This window comes from Alexandromys fortis, unplaced genomic scaffold (genome assembly GCF_014885135.2).
Source record: "Alexandromys fortis isolate MF-2015 unplaced genomic scaffold, M_Fortis_MF-2015_v1.1 scaffold_188, whole genome shotgun sequence".
Lineage (NCBI taxonomy): Eukaryota > Metazoa > Chordata > Mammalia > Rodentia > Cricetidae > Alexandromys > Alexandromys fortis.
In genome coordinates this window covers 627993-636030 of record NW_026068159.1, presented here as the reverse complement: position 1 = coordinate 636030, position 8038 = coordinate 627993, and positions in this window count along the sequence as shown.

Below are 8038 nucleotides of genomic sequence, written 5' to 3'. Positions count from 1 at the left end.
TTATTGCCGTGACAGAAAGAAAATTATGACAGACCTCGAATTCAAAATAAATAAAGTTAAGAGATCTTAAAATTTGAATTTTAGTAAATGATGCTGGAGAGGAAGAAAGAGATTGAGAACTGTTTATATCTCTTCATAACTTCTGGTGAGCGGGTGTATATAAGACAATGAGAATTTTGTTGAGCATCTATTGTCACTCTGCAGCTGGAATAATACTCTAGTACTTCAGAAGGCAAAAATTATCCATAATCAATGCTATACACACACACCACAGCAGGGTTGATTCGGCTCATCTCAATGGTGTATATGGGGGAAATATAATGAGTTCAATTTTGAATATGATGAGTTTGAGATGCCTCTGACTCACTCAAGTAGAGATGCCAAGTAGGTAACCGTGAATATATGGAATTGAAGGCAGAAATAGAGAAAATAGAGAATCGGGTTCATCATCTTATATATGGTTATTGAATCATGGATGTAAATGGAATCAGCCTAAAAGGGAGAAAAACATAGCTTTAAAAGATAATATGGTCCACACTGAAATCGTTGGTAACTCCGAAGTTCAATGTCGGATAAAGGATGAATCAAATACCAATGCTCTTTCTACTACATCAGGCTGTCTCCCAGACAGAAACTGTCTTGATTTTAATATTTCAATAAAATTTTAAATGAAACACCTGCTATATGTCAGACAATACTATAGACACATCAGTAAACAAAACTGGCAAAAGTCCAAACCGTAAAAAAAAAAAAAAAAAAAAAAAACTTGTAGTCTCATGAATGTCTTTATAATGAAACAGGGACAGCGTTAAACAGTTCGGCTGGTAGAGAAAGGGGCTATAGTGGCCAAATTATGAAACAAGGGTTCCAGATGTTCTTGCTACAAAGTCTCAGGATTTCAGTCACCCCCGTTTTTTATTATGAAGATTTCCCAGATGATGCCTAATTGTCTCCTTTCCCACACTCTAGCTTCCTTGTTTAGTGTTACATGTGATTCAGCTTTTCTGCATTTGGTAGTCATCTGGAAATAAATCGTACACCCATCTAGAAGTTAGGGAGGTGGTAATCTAGGGACAAAGAGTAAAAGGATGTCTCAGAAAACAGAATGTGAATTATCCATAATGAAATATTAATGTTAGAGACCAAAGGTCAGGTAAATGAACAAAAAATTCTCAGTTCTTAGATTGACAAGCTATCACAAAGATGGAAAAACATAGCTACACGGTGTTGGAGGGAGTGAGTCTAAGGGTGGCCTTGACTTGATAATACCAGCGTGTGTCATGAAGAGAAAAATAGCAAAGAAGGAAGGCAGACTCACACTATAATCTTCTAAAGTCTTTATCTTTTGTCCTGTGAGCTTGGACTTCACTTTTCTTCCATCACGTAATAAACTGATGTGAGTCAGACTACATAATAAATGCATTCAACTAAAATCTGGTGATAAAACTTTAGACTTGCTCAGGCAGCATTTTCGAAATAGCTGTGCTATTTGATAGAAAGTGGATCACTAGAGGGGAGAGCTTGGGACCCCTTAAAGACAGCTTTTCTGCTATTGCTTAATATGGCTTTAATTATGTGTGGCTTCTGTTGCCACTGTACATTCCTGACATTATATACCAAGGCAAAGACCGAACGTAAACAAATATGAAACTCCAGAGCTTTATGTGGCAATCCAATGGCACTTATAACATAATTTCTGTTCCCAATGATTGATTTCTTCAGTTGTTGCTGATATTCTTGGATGCTGAAAATTAGAAGCCTGCACAATGTAGTGTCTCCGGTGTCAGAAGAATACTATTGTGTCAATCAGTGAATCTCAAATAAAGGTCCCATAAGAATATCCAGAATTGGGGCTTTTTTTTAAATAAAAATACATCTTGCCTTTGTGTCTAGTGATAAAACCCAAATACACATTAGAGTTCCAACATTTACATGTGTTCGAAGGGTTGAAAATGATAGGCATGTTTGACAGCTTTACTTTGTGCCCCAGATATATCTAACAAACTATCAGTAAAATCAATAGTGACTTTTTCATAACAATATTATTTCCAAAATTAAAAACAAAACAAAACACAAAGCTTGGACTGGAGAGATGGCTCAGCAGTTGTGTGCACATGTTGCTCTTCTGGAAGGTCTGGACATGGTTCCTAGCATCCACATGGTAACATGGCAACTCACAACAGCCTATGACTCAAGTTTCTGGGGTTCAACACCCTCTTCTGATCTCCACTGTCTCCTACACACGTGTGGTATACATACATAAACATGGATTTAAGATAGATAAATAGATGATAGATAGATAGATAGATAGATAGATAGATAGATAGATAGATAGATTTTAAAAAAAGAATCTCAAGAAACCTCAATAAGAACTCTCAACAAGACTGGCAGTGGTGGCACATGCCTCCAGCACTCGGGAGGTAGAAGCAGGTGATTTTTGTGAGTTCGAGGTCAGCCTGGTCTACAAGAACTGGTTCCAGAACAGGCACCAACGATACAGAGAAACACTGTCTCAACCCCCCCCCCCAAAAAAAAGCCATTATACTTAGCTAGAACTTGATTTAGAAAGGACGAGTGCTAGGAAGACCTAGTATAACAAGCCTATAATCTTAGCTACTTGGGAGGCTGAGGCACGAGAATAAGAAACTCAAGATGCACCACATAGAAAATGAATTCAACGCCGGGCAGCACTTTAATCTCAGCACTCGGGAGGCAGAGGCAGGCGGATCTCTGTGAGTTCGAGACCAGCCTGGTCTACAGAGCTAGTTCCACGATAGGCTCCAAAGCTACACAAAGAAACCCTGTCTTAACAAACCAAAAAAAGAAAAAAGAAAAAGAAAAAGAAAAAAGAAAGAAAGAAAGAAAAGAAAAAAAGGAGTTCAAGGCTATCCTAAGCAACTTAGTGAGAACCATCTACCAGTTAACAACAACAGCAACAAAAAGTAAAGGAATATCCGGATATAAAGCAACAAAAAGTAAAGTAAAGGAAGGTCCGGATATAAAGCTCAGCGGTAGACCCCTTGTCTAACATGCATGAGGCTTGGGTTCAACACACAATAAAAGAAAGATATGAGGGAAGTTTTTAACAGGATTATAAAATGCTATTCTGGTTACTATTCTATATAGCCACTCAAATTTCCAACTCATTCACTGTGTTTACACATTGTGAATTAGTGTGAGGAATCTGGAAAGCACATGGCTGGGATGGATTGTTTCTGCTCCGGCATCTGGGGCCTCAGCTGGGATGACTCAACGGTTCACTGCTCGCAATCGCAATCTCTGAAGCGCTACTTGCATGCAGGGCGGTGGATGCTCTCTTTCAGCTCTCCTTTCAGCTTGGGTTATCAGCCGCAATACAAGCTTGTAACTTTCTCAAGTAGCTCCTTGAATTTTATCACAGCCTGGTCACTGGGTTCTAAAACTATGTGACTAGAGCCATGAAGTAAAAGCGTTAGCAATGACTCTGTCCCAGAACTTCGAATCCAATAGCATTTCTTTGCGGTTGTCACAATTCCACTCAGACTGAAGAGAAGGAACACGAGAGTGACGAGTCGCCAACGACATCTTTTATGTTCCTATTTTGCTATCAGTTATTATTATTTTCGAGATGACCTTACTATACAGCCTTAGCTGACCCAGAACTTAATATGTACCTCCAGCTTGCCTCAAATGCATGGCGCTCGTGCTTCTGCCTCACAAGTGCTGGGGTTACAAATGTGAACCCCTATGCCCCTCTGCAAAGTCACATTTTTGGGTTCGTTTGTTTTTGAAATTGTAATTTAATTACATTTCTCCCATTATTTTTCTCCCTCCAAACACTCCCATATATCCCTCCTCGATCTCTTTGAAATTCACGGTCCCCTTATTCACTAATTATTATCGCATGCATATATGTAATTTCACACACATATTTATTCCTTAATATAACCTTTTCAGTACACGTATTGTTACTTGTATGTGTGGTTTTAGGCCTGACCATTTGGAATTGTACAAGTCAGTGGTTTGCTCTTCCCTGGGGAAGACCACCTCTCCTGCTCCCCACTGTCCTTCATTGCCTATAAATCTTTGTGTGGAGTTGAGACCTCATGGGCTTTTCCCTGGCCACTTTTGCTTGTCCACTGGTATCTTGTCCAGTGTGTGTTTGGACAGTCATGAGAGTGAGACTTCACTGGTCTAGTTTTTGCTATCGGACATGGAAATGAGGCGCATATACACTATGAAGTATTATTTATTTGTACAGAAAAATGAAATGATAAACTTTGCAGGTAAGTGGAAGAAACTAGAAAATATCAAATTGGATGAGGTAACCCAGACCCCAAAAGACAAAAGTAGGATGTTCTGCCTTGTTGGAGGTTCCTAGTAACTACAGAAAGAAGGAAGGGAAATGGGACCGTTTAGAGGATAGGGGAGTTGGAGTGCAAAACAGAGGGGAATGGCAGGGTACAAGTAATTTTACTATACAAATGGGAAAGGGGGTGCTCCTTAGGGGGAAAGGGAAAGGTAAATACTCAACATCACATTTTTAAAAGAGCCCAGAGGACTGGATATCAACACACGAGAAAACACAATTGTCTACAATCTCCTCAGTCTACAGTAATGATCACCCTTCCCCCATGCAAAATACACCGATCCCCTCCTCCAAGACTCCAAAGTCCACTGACATTTTGGCAGCAGTCCAACTGCCAGATCTCTTTATCTAAGTCGAGTCCAGGTGAAATGAAGATCTTCAATTTTGATTCTTTGAATTCACTTCCTTGAGACCTTCCTGACATGAAACTATAAAGCTAAAGATTTTTGTTCCATGCACCCAACATTCAATTGCAGAGTCCATCTGAACTTGATAGAGGGCTAGCCTAATAGAAGTGAGGCCTTGCATTCAATTCCAGTTCCTCCATAAACTAGGCACAGATGTAATTCTAGCAGTCAGGGCATAGAGGCAGAAGGATCAGAAGCTAGAGCTATCCTCAGTGACACAGCAAGTTCCAAAATAGCCCGGGATACGTAAAAACCTGGTTCAGAACAATAGTATCCTTATATTTGCAGCTAATACAATTGAATCGTTTTCTCAGACTGCTTCTTCCTGTAATAGTCCGAGAGCTCAGGTCACCCCCATTTTGTAATATTTCAGTATTTGTAATATTTCAGTACAACTTGATGCATAATTCCTTGAAGACTTTGGTGGTCTTTCTATGCACAGCTTATAATCCACTCAATTAGACAACAGCCATAACCAAAGGAGATTTCTTTAATATTCTTTCGCTCAGGTTCCCTGTGAGACCACTGTCAGAAGACCCCCATAAACGCCTTAGAAATCCCATTGTTTAGGGGGAAAAAGGATATATAAAGTCCTTAAAATCCTTAGGACTTTTGTCTGCATGAAAGTTATTAAGAGACACCAGCACACTTCTTTTCTGAGGTTTAACAAAAGACCAAGTAATATCTTTCTCTTTCGATCTTTGCCCTGAAATCCTTTCTTATTTGAAAATCACTGTCTGCAGAGGGTGAGAAAGAGAAACAGCATGATTTTCAAGCTCACCATGTCCTGGATTCTTTTAAAAAGGTTTCATCCTTTATCTCACATCTCTCCTTCTGGATTGCATCACACGGGGCAAAAACTCAAGGTGATACTGTCCATATGTTACCTAAGTATTTCCATAGCTACAGCATCAAGTTTGCGAGCTTTATACCCTATTTTCCATGTTAGCATGGAGCTTGGTTACTAGGTTTCTGCTGCTGTAGCAAAAGAGGCTACCCTTCCTTTAACTTATCATTTTCCCTGAATCCTTCTTAAACAGCCTTTTCAAAGATTTGTAGAATTTTTCTACTAGTCTCTTCTATTCCTTCCATCTTCTGACGTCTTCCCAGACCTAAAGCTAAAGGCATATATTTTCATGCTTTGTTATAGCAACATTCCACTTACACATAAAAAAATTCTATTCAAAGTAACTATGGCTAAGTGCAAAAATCATTCAAAGCTTAAAGACTCGGAACAACCATTTCTGATTGCCTAATGATTCTGTGCATGAAGAACGTAGAAATGAAATGATAGGGTTGCTTTTTTATAAGATTTATTTTTATTCTATGTCAGTGTATGCTTTGCTTGCTGGTGTGGGAAGTCCTTCTGTATATGTGTTGCTTTTATTATTGGTTAATGAATAAAGCTGCTTTTGGCCAATGGCTTAACAGAGTAAAGCCAGGCAGAAAATCCAAAGATGTAGAGAGAGAGTAGGCAGAGTCAGGGAGAAGCCATCTAACTGCCTGCAAGAGACAGACGCACCAGTAAGCCACAGCCTTGTGGAGATACACAGATTAATAGATATGGGCTAATTTAAGATGTAAGGGTTAGCCAGAAATAGGCTTAAGCTATTGGCCAAACAGTATTGCAATTAATAGAGATTTCTGTGTGGTTATTTCGGGAGCCTGGGTGGCTGGGAAACGAACAAGCAGCCTCTCCCAGCAAGTAGCAGATATATAAGTATACCCCATATGTGCAGTGCTAGCAGAGGCCAGAGAATGGTGCAGGCTCCCACAGAAGTGGAGCTACTGAGGATTTGAGCCACTCTGTGAGTGCTGCAAGCCAAAGCTGGGTCTTCTGCAAGAACAGCCAGTGTTTGTAACTGCTGAGTCATGTCTCCAGTCCCAGAACGGATGGCTATTTGTTTCCAAACATATTCCCAAATATGGCCTTACCTGGAAATATGCAAAAACTAGAGGAATAACCATTTCAAGGCTTATGCATTTGCATATAAGGCAGTGTTGCCAGCTATTGCCTGGGTTCTCAACTGGAGTTTTTGACTATGGCTCCTACACGTAGAATTAAGGACATATTTTCATTTCGAGGGACTAATTAGAAGATGGTTCTGGTTATCTGTCTGCAAAGGTAGTTATCACAGCCTGGAATAATCAAATTAATAACAAACGCTCAAGTCTGGTGCAATAGGCATAATTTAGGGGAAAAGTCTACTTCAAAATATGCATATCCTAGGAATCCAGCCCCTCTAAATGACACACTGCCATGCAAATCTGAATGACATAAGGTGGCAGATGCCACTTAAACTCAAGAGACCCTGTATCCTGAAAATGTTATAACCGTACACCAGTGGTTGGAAATAAATAATTCATCGGATATGAATAACTAGTAGGTAGTTACATATAACCTTGTATGAGGCACTTCGTGAATGAAACCCAAACTGTAGAATGAATTGACAGCCCAATCTATAGATGATTAGTTGACAATGTCTATTCAGAAAATTTGTACACCATTATCTGCCTCTACACATTAGTACATGGCCTTTGAAGAAAATGATAGTATATTTTCTGAGATTTCTTTTGATCTTACATCTGGAACTATGATCTTTAAAAAAACAATAAATGTTCCTGAATTAAAGACTGCTGTTGTACATTTACCAAGGTTATTGTAGAGTTGAGAGCTGAGATCACCTTGATAAAAGCAATTTTCAACAAGCTTTTCCACTTACTACCAAAACAGAAGCATTGTTTACATAATTGCCTTATACTTACAATGATAAATATTAAAATATATTCCCTTAAGGTTTAGCTTGCATATTTTAACTACAAACCAAAGCATTTAGGTATACTAATAAATTAAACATGTATTTCAATCCATTTATTTATAAATTAGTTTTGAAGGAATTGGGGAGTCATTTTTTTAATTCCTATGTTAAATGTTTTGCCTAGGACTGGAGAGATGGCTCAGCAATTAAAAACACTTGCTGCTCTTCCAGAGGACTTGGATTCCCAGTACCCACATAGTAGCTTACAACTGTCTGTAACTCCATTCCCAAAGTATGTGATGACCTTTACTGGTCTTTGTAGGAACCAGGCGTACATATATGTGTAACAAAGACATGCAAGCAGGCAAAACACTTACACCATATAATTTTTAAAATGTGCCTTTATCATAAATATATTTAGTTATCTATTTCTTCTTGTCTTTTTTTTTTTTGATGTTGCAGATTGAATTGAGGGCCTCATACATTCCAGGCAAGTATTCTATCATAAATCTATAGCCTTGTTA